We start from the raw sequence: 9,807 nt of genomic DNA on the forward strand, positions 1-9,807 counted from the left end.
TTCTTCTCACGAATGAATCGCATTTTTGAGGGCTTTAAACATGCTCAAAAAGTCATAAACTTTGCACACGCGTCAAACCTGGTGAAAATTTTCGTCTGATATAGGATCAGAAGAGGGTGTGGCAAAATGGCTCGACAGCGCCACCTATACCAAGAAAATCAACAGCCTTCCAGCTATGTTTCACGTACATGCACGAAAATTGGCACACATATGTAACACACCAATACCTACAAAAAAGACTCTTGGAGCGAATTCTAAACCAACAGGAAGTCGGTTATTTTTAATATTATGAGCAATATTTTTGTGTAATTTGGTCATTTCCATGTGTTGTATTTTAACGAACTCCTCCTAGAGAGTTCTTCAATCAACACCAAATTTGGTATGCCTAATCTAAAGCCTTGCGATGTTAAATTGCGAAGATCTTGAGTTTCGTTGAAGGGCGTGTCCGTGGCGGCCTGGCGAATTTCGATGATTCGCCATGAAAAATGAAGTTGCTATAACTCACACATACAATGTCCAATCTGCCCCAAACTTCACATGTTTGATGAGACTCCGAACCTGAACAGATTGACATGCCCATATTCAGTTATAGTCATAGCGCCACCTATTGGCAACAGGAAGTGACATATTTACGCTGCGACGAACTACTCCTAGAAATTTTATGACATCAATGTCTTTTTTGTGGTCAGTCTAATCTAAAGGCCTGTGCGATGTTCAGTTGTGAAGATCTTGAGTTTTCGTTAAAAGGCTTGTTCATGGCGCCGCGACGAAGTTCGATGTCTCGCCATGGGAATAAAAAGATGTTATAACTCAGGCATAAAATGTCCGATCTCCCCAAACTTCACATGTGTGATAAGAGTCCTGGCCTAAACAGATCTGCAGGCCAATATTCCACCGGGTGTGGCAGAATGGCTCTATAGCGCCACCTATACACTTTCAAACGGAGTGCGCCTCGAGCTATGTTTCACGTACATGTACAAAAATTGGTACACACATGTAACACTCCAATACCTACAAAAAAGTCTCTGGTACGAAATCCGGATCCCAACAGGAAGTCGGTTATTTTGAATTTTCCCTTCAAAATTGGTGTTGTTTTTGCCATTTTCAGGGGTTGTAACTTTAACGAACTCCTCCTAGAGATTTATTCAGATCAACACCAAACCTGGTCAGTGTAATCTTAAGCCCTTTGCGATGTTAAAATTGTGAAGATCTTTAGATTTCGTTAAAGGGCGTGGTCCATGGCGGCCTGACAAATTTCGATGTTTCGCCATGAAAAAGGAAGTTGCTGTAACTCAGACATACAATGTCCAATCTGCCCCAAACTTCACATGTTGGATGAGACTCTTGACCTGAACAGATCTACATGCCCATATTCAGTTATAGTCATAGCGCCACCTATTGGCAACAGGAAGTGACATATTTTACACTGTGACAGAACTATTTCTAGAAATTGTATGACATCAATGTCTTTTTTGTGGTCAGTCTAATCTAAAGACCTGTGTGATGTTTAGTTGTGAAGATCTTGAGTTTTTGTTAAAAGGCGTTTCCATGGTGCCGTGACGAAGTTCGATGTCTCGTCATGGGAATAAAAGATGTTATAACTCAGGCATAAGTGTCCGATCTTGCCCAAACTTCACGTGTGTGATAAGGGTCCTGGCCTGAACAGATCTGAAGGCCAATATTCCATTGGGTGTGGCAAAATGGCTCGATAGCGCCACCTATAACTTTCAACGGAGTGCATATGCAAATTCAATGGAGTGTGCCTCGAGCTATTTTTCACGTACATGTACAAAAGTCGGTACACACATGTAACACACCCAATACCTACAAAAAAGTCTCTTGGTACGAAATTCGAATCCCATCAGGAAGTCGGTTATTTAGAATTTCTCTGCAAAATTGGTGTTGTTTTTGCCATTTTCAGGGGTTGTACTTTAACAAACTACTCCTAGAGATATATTCAGATCAACACCAAACTTGGTCAGTTAAATCTAAAGGAATTTGCGATGTTAGATTGCAAAGATTTTGAGGTTTCGTTAAAGGGCATGTCCATGGCGGCCTGACAAATTTCGATGTTTCGCCATGAAAAAGGAAGTTGCTGTTACTCAGATTTACAATGTCCAATCTGCCCCAAACTTCACATGTTAGATAAGACTTCTACCCTTAAACAGATCTACATGCCCATATTCAGTTATAGTCATAGCGCCACCTGCTGGCAACAGGAAGTGACATGTTGTATGCTGTGACAAACTACTTCCTAGAATTTTTTTGAGATTAATGTATTTTTTGTAGTCAGTCTAATCTAAAGGCCTGTGCAATGTTAACTTGTGGAGATCTTGAGTTTTTGTTAAAGGGCGTGTCCATGGCGTCATGACAAATTTTGATGTCTCGCCACAGCAAGAGAAGTTGTTGTAACTCAGGCATAATTTGTTCGATCTTCCCCAAACTTCACATGTTCAATAAGAGTCCTGCCCTGAACACATCTGAAGGCCAATAGTCCATTATAATGAGAGCACCACCTACTGGCAACACAAAGATTGGCACAAATATGGAGTAACTTTTGATATATTCCACTTATATTTATGAGTTTAAATGCATATTTCTCACCGTTCACCTATTTACTAAAGCCACTCGCTGCCGGTGAGCCCGGGTGCGAGGGCCCGTTCATCGCTGCTTGCAGCTTTAATTAGGGCCCGAGCACCGAAGGTGTGAGGACCCTATTGTATCTGCTCTGTTTATTATTATTATTATTATTTTTCTTCTCCCCAATGAATCGCGTTTTTGAAGGCCTAAACATACTCAAAAAGTCAGGAAAATTTGCACACACCTCCGAACTGGTGAAAATTTACGTCTGATATGGGTTTCAGAAGTGGGCGTGGCAAAATGGCTCGACAGCGCCACCTATACATGTTCAGCGGTGTGCGCTCGAGCTACGTTTCACGCACATGTCTGAAAATCGGTAAACACATGTAGACACCAAGACCTACAAAAAAGACTCTTGGAGCAAAATTCTAAACCCAACTGGAAGTTGGTTATTTTAATATTATGAGCAAATTTTTTGTCATTTTTGCCATTTCCATGCATTGTATTTTAACGAACTCCTCCTAGAGATTAATTCAGATCAACACCAAATTTGGTATGCCTAATCTAAAGGCCATTGAGATGTTAATTGCGAAGATCTTGAGTTTTCGTTGAAGGGCGTGTCCGTGGCGGCCCTGGCGAATTTTGATGATTCGCCATGAAAAATGAAGTGCTATAACTCAGACATACAATGTCCAATCAGCCCCAAACTTCACATGTTTGATGTGACTCCAAACCTGAACAGATTGACATGCCCATATTCAGTTATAGTCATAGCGCCACCTATTGGCAACAGGAAGTGACATATTTTACGCTGTGATGAACTACTCCTAGAAATTTTTTGACATCAATGTCTTTTTTGTGGTCAGTCTAATCTAAAGGCCTGTGCGATGTTCAGTTGTGAAGATCTTGAGTTTTCGTTAAAAGGCGTGTCCACGGCGCCATGGCAAGTTCGATGTCTCGCCATGGGAATAAAAGATGTTATAACTCAGGCATAAAATGTCCGATCTTCCCCAAACTTCACATGTGTGATAAGAGTCCTGGCCTGAACACATCTGAAGGCCAATATTCCATCGGGTATGGCAAAATGGCTCTATAGCGCCACCTACACACTTTCAACGGAGTGTGCCTCGAGCTATGTTTCACGTACATGTACAAAAATCGGTACACACATGTAACACACCAATACCTACAAAAAGTATCTTGGTACGAAATCCGAATCCCAACAGGAAGTCGGTTATTTAGAATTTCTCTGCAAAATTGGCGTTGTTTTTGCCATTTTCAGGGGTTGTACTTTAACGAACTCCTCCTAGAGATTTATTCAGATCAACACCAAACTTGGTCAGTGTAATCTAAAGGCCTTTGTGATGTTAAATTGCGAAGATCTTGAGGTTTCGTTAAAGGGCGTGTCCATGGTGGCCTGCCAAATTTCGATGTTTCGCCATGAAAAAGGAAGTTGCTGTAACTCAGACATACAATGTCCAATCTGCCCCAAACTTCACATGTTAGATAAGACTTCTGCCCTTAACAGATCTACATGCCCATTTTCAGTGATAGTCATAGCGCCACCTGCTGGCAACAGGAAGTGACATGTTTTAGGCTGCGACAAACTACTCCTAGAATTTTTTTGAGATTAAAGTATTTTTTGTATTCAGTCTAATCTAAAGGCCTGTGCAATTTTAACTTGTGGAGATCTTGAGTTTTTGTTAAAGGGCCTGTCCATGGCGCCATGACAAATTTTGATGTCTCGCCACAGCAAGAGAAGTTGTTGTAACTCAGGCATAATTTGTTCGATCTTCCCCAAACTTCACATGTTCGATGGGAGTCCTGCCCGGAACACATTTGAAGGGCCATATTCCATTATAATGATAGCACCACCTGCTGGCACCAGGAAGATTGGCACATGTGGAATAAATGTTGATATTTTCCACTTATATTTATGAGTTTGAATGCATATTTCTCACCGTTCACCAATTTACTAAGGCCACTCACTGCCGGTGAGCCCGGGTGCGAGGGCCCGTTCATCGCTGCTTGCAGCTTTAATTAGGGCTCAAGCCCGAAGGGGCGAAGAGCCCTATTGTTCTTCTAAGGATTATTCTTGTTATTATTATTATTTTTATTTTTTATTAAACCTTCCGGGGTGTTTTGGGGGCCTTAACATGCTCAAAAACTCTTGAAAATTGGCACACACATTGGAATCTGCGGCCATCAGGACGCCGCAGAGGCTGGGACCCGGGCGTGGCACAGGGGCTCTACAGCGCCCCCTGGAAGACAGTCAGAATTCTTGAACCATAGCTCACACACACTTGCATGTATTTATATCAAACTCGGTACACTTATAGATCTCATTGAGCCGAACAACTTTCACACTTTATGTCCTAGGCTCCGCCCAACAGGAAGTCAGCTATTCAGGGCTGTTTAAAAAAAGCATGCTCTGGAATTTGAAATACTCCTCTGAGGTTTTCAACCCGTTCGCCACGAAACTCGGTGAACATGATCTCAAGACATTGAGGATGAAAAATTGCGAGGGGATTTTTGATATCTCGAACGGTTTGCCCGTGGCGAGGCATGGAACTTATGGCGAGAAATGAGAAACAGGAAATGTCTAATAACATCCACATACATTTCCTGAATTTGATCAAACTTCATGGGTTTGTTCGTTGTATGATACCGATTGTATATATGTGGCTATTAAGAGTCAACGTTATAGCGCCACCAACTGGCAGCAGGAAGTGTGTCATTTTCCAAATGCTTTGAATTCAGCATCTTATTTTTTACTCGATTTACTTAAAACTTCATCAGAATAATGACAAAACACGGCCGATGTAAATCTGTTGTGGGGATATTGATATCTGATATAGTGTTGCCATGGCAACGTGTCAAACTTGAATGTTCTGTTATGGTGAGTTTGAGGCAGACAACAAGCTCAGATTTACATGAAACTCAAAACACATATCAGTATTCTTGATAGCTAGACAATGGCAAAAGCTTTTAAAAGGGCGTGAAGGAGGCACTCTATAGCGCCACCTTTTGTCAAAAGTGGGGGGGTTAGTTTCAGCTACAGACACCAAACTTGGTACATAAATTGTTCTTTTCAAGACGGACAACTTTCTAATTCACAGTCATCAGCTACGATCAACAGGAAGTCGGCTATTTTGATTTGAATGTGTATTTTTGAGATTTTACAGTTGTGAATTAATGAATACTCCTCACAGGGGAAGTACACTATACACACCAAACGTTGTCTACATGAAGAAAAAACATCGAGGAACTTAAATTGCGAACAGATTTTGGTTAGCTTGAACGGTTTTGTCGTGGTGATTTTTTGAAATGACAGTAAAAAGTGAAACATTAATCGTCTTGTATTTTTAAATTGCAGCTTCCAAACCTTTAAAAAACATTTTTAATTTAGAAAACCAGTGATTCTGAGGAAATATGCATAGTTTCATGACTTTACAGCACTGTATGATTAAAAGAAAATTAAAAAACTGTCAGACATCTGATCTCACTCTGTCACTCTGTGTGCTGACTCTGTGTGTGTGTGTGAGTGTGAGTGGGGGAGGGGTGTGAGCTGAGTGGCAGACAGACAGAGAGAGAGAGAGAGAGAGAGAGAGAGAGAGACTTAAACATCTCTTTAATCACCAGAAAAAAAACTGTATTTTAAATAGTTATTTTTTTGTTGTTGTTGCTAATTGTGCTGTTATCATTACATCTTAAGAAATATCTTAGGCCTTATCCTTTTCTGACAGTTTCAGGGATTAAAAAAAATCCTAAAAAACCTTATTTGTGCTGCAAATAATAATTTCAAACTCATTTGATACTGACCTCTGTCACCCTGTGACATGACATTTATTTGAATTTACATAATCTCAAGGATGTAACAGTAAAACTGTTCAGCTCACAGATGAAGACTAAGCTTTAATGCAAGCAGAACTATTTCACAAATGCTTATAGGTTAATGAAATCATAACAAAACACTTTTAAATTATTTAAGGATTTGGTAACACTTTAAAATAATGTCTCAATTGTTAACATTAGTAAATGCATTGGTAACACTTCATAATAGCTGCAATTCTTAGCTAAGCATTAGTAAATAGTCAGTTCATGCTTTATATAGCCTTCTCCCAAAATTAATATTTTAGTAAGCATTTTATAAATACAGCTATAATTAAATTGTTCATGGTTTATATGCACATTTATTTTGAGGAGATTAAAGGCTGTAATCTCCCTAAAAAAATGTAAAATAAAAAATAAAATAAATAAAATAAACAAACACAGAACTCATAAATATTTATTTCAAGATGCAATAAAAGAAAACTGTACACTTGAATTTATATATATATATATATATAAATATATATATATATATATATATATATATATATATATATATATACACACACAATTGCATAAGTTTATATTTAAAAATGTTTAGCAAGTGTACAGCTAATAATAATAATAATGCATTTTATTTAGTTTTAGCTACAGACACCAAACTCGGTACTTAAATTGTTCTTATCAAGACGGACAACTTTCTAATTCACAGTCATAAGCTACGATCAACAGGAAGTCAGCTATTTTGATTTGAATGTGTATTTTTGAGATTTTACAGTTGTGAATTAATGCATACTCCTCACATGGGAAGTACACTATACACACCAAACTTTGACTACATGAAGAAACAACATCGAGGAACTTAAATTGCGAACGGATTTTGGTTAGCTTGAACGGTTTTGACGTGGTGATTTTTTGAAATGACAGTAAGAAGGGAAACATTAATTGTATTGTATGTCTAAATTGCAGCTTCCAAACACTTCAAGGCATGTTTTCATACAGAGATCAAATCATTATGAGGAAATATGCATAGTTTCATGACTTTACAACACTGTATGGATAAAAGAAAATAAAAAACTGTCAGACTTCTCAACTGACATGATCTCACTCTGGCCACTCCGTCTGTGTGAGGAAAGGGAGGGGGAGAGGGAGGGGGAGTGTGAGTGTGAGGGGGTTGGTGACTGTGAATCTTTGGTGACTGACAGTGTGTGTGGATTGTAGGGAGGGGCTGTCTGGCAGAGAGAGAGAGAGAGAGAGAGAGAGACCTAATCATTCCTTTAATAATCAGGAAAAAAAATCTATATTTTAAATTGTTATTGTTTTTGTTGTTGCTAATGGTGGTGTTTTTTTTCCTTTCATTACAGGTTAAGAAATCTCTTAGGCCTTATCCTTTTCTGACAGTTTTTGGGATTTAAAAACATCCTAAGAAGCCTTATTTGTGCTGCAAATTATAATTTCAAACTCATTTGATACTGACCTATGACAACCTGTGACATGACATGACATTTATTAATCTCATGGATGTAACAGTAAAACTCTTCAACTGACAGATTAAGCTGCAATGCAAGCAAAACTATTTCACAAATGCTTATAGGTCATTAAAATCATTACAAAACACTAATAAATTATTAAAGGGTTTGGTAACACTGTATAATAATGTCTAATTTGTTAACATTAGTAAATGCATTGGTAACACTTTATAATAACTGCACTCATTAGCTAAGCATTAGTAAATAGTTCATGATTATAAAGCCTTTTCCCTTAATAATAGTCATTATTAAGCAGGAATACATCTCTAATTACATTGTTCTTGGTTTAAAAGCACATATATTACAAAGGAGATTAAAGTTTCAGTTGTCTTATAAAATAAATCAATAAACACAACCCAGTTTGATTCAGAATTCAGAAATATTTATTTCAAGATGCAATAAAAGGAAACTGTACACTTGAAAAGGTTTTGAGCGATTCTTGAAGGATTAGCATCACCTTCACTTGTACGATGGTTTGAGGAATATATCTTCCAGATAGTACCGCCGCTCCCTATATGCAGAGTATGCAGTCTTCGTAGAGCACCAACTCCCAGAGGGGGCACCAGTTGCTCAAAAAAACAAAAACAAATATGCGCCATTCTCCCATCCGCGTTCGCGACCACTCAATAGCATTTGAGAAGAAAGACTTGTAGTCACAAAACAATTGTAATGTGTTCATATAGGTGTCAGCTACAATGCACACCTTATACATTTTTTATACATTTTAAAATAAAGTGTTACTAAAGTTATATATATTGTTCTGTGTATGTGATTTCAAAGTCTAGATTGGTCGGATTAACCCTTTAACTGCCACATCCCTTAAAACTTGATTGTCAGAGGGTTACTGTAAATGCTTATGCCCGCTGGGCACAGTTTTCCCGATGCCACCAGGGTGGCGTTGCACTGATGGCTTGAGCCCGACATCGCTGCTTGCAGCTATATTTATTATTCTTCTTCTTCTTCTTCTTCTTCTTCTTCTCCCGAATGAATCGCATTTTTGAGGGCTTTAACATGCTCAAAAAGTCATGAAACTTTGCACACTCGTCAAACCTGGTGAAAATTTTCGTCTGATATAGGATTCAGAAGAGGGTGTGGCAAAATGGCTCGACAGCGCCACCTATACCAAGAAAATCAACAGCCTTCCAGCTATGTTTCACGTACATGCACGAAAATTGGCACACATATGTAACACACCAATACCTACAAAAAAGACTCTTGGAGCGAAATTCTAAACCCAACAGGAAGTCGGTTATTTTTAATATTATGAGCATATTTTGTGTAATTTTGGTCATTTCCATGTGTTGTATTTTAACGAACTCCTCCTAGAGAGTTCTTCAAATCAACACCAAATTTGGTATGCCTAATCTAAAGGCCTTTGCGATGTTAAATTGCGAAGATCCTGACTTTTCGTTGAAGGGCGTGTCCGTGGCGGCCTGGCGAATTTCGATGATTCGCCATGAAAAATGAAGTTGCTATAACTCACACATACAATGAACAATCTGCCCCAAACTTCACATGTTTGATGAGACTCCGAACCTGAACAGATTGACATGCCCATATTCAGTTATAGTCATAGCGCCACCTATTGGCAACAGGAAGTGACATATTTTACGCTGCGACGAACTACTCCTAGAAATTTTATGACATCAATGTCTTTTTTGTGGTCAGTCTAATCTAAAGGCCTGTGCGATGTTCAGTTGTGAAGATCTTGAGTTTTTGTTAAAAGGCTTGTTCATGGCGCCGCAACGAAGTTCGATGTCTCGCCATGCGAATAAAAGATGTTATAACTCAGGCATAAGATGTCCGATCTTCCCCAAACTTCACATGTGTGATAAGAGTCCTGGCCTGAACAGATCTTCAGGCCAAT

This window comes from Carassius auratus, chromosome 25, assembly GCF_003368295.1.
Source record: "Carassius auratus strain Wakin chromosome 25, ASM336829v1, whole genome shotgun sequence".
NCBI classification, from domain to species: Eukaryota; Metazoa; Chordata; class Actinopteri; order Cypriniformes; family Cyprinidae; genus Carassius; species Carassius auratus.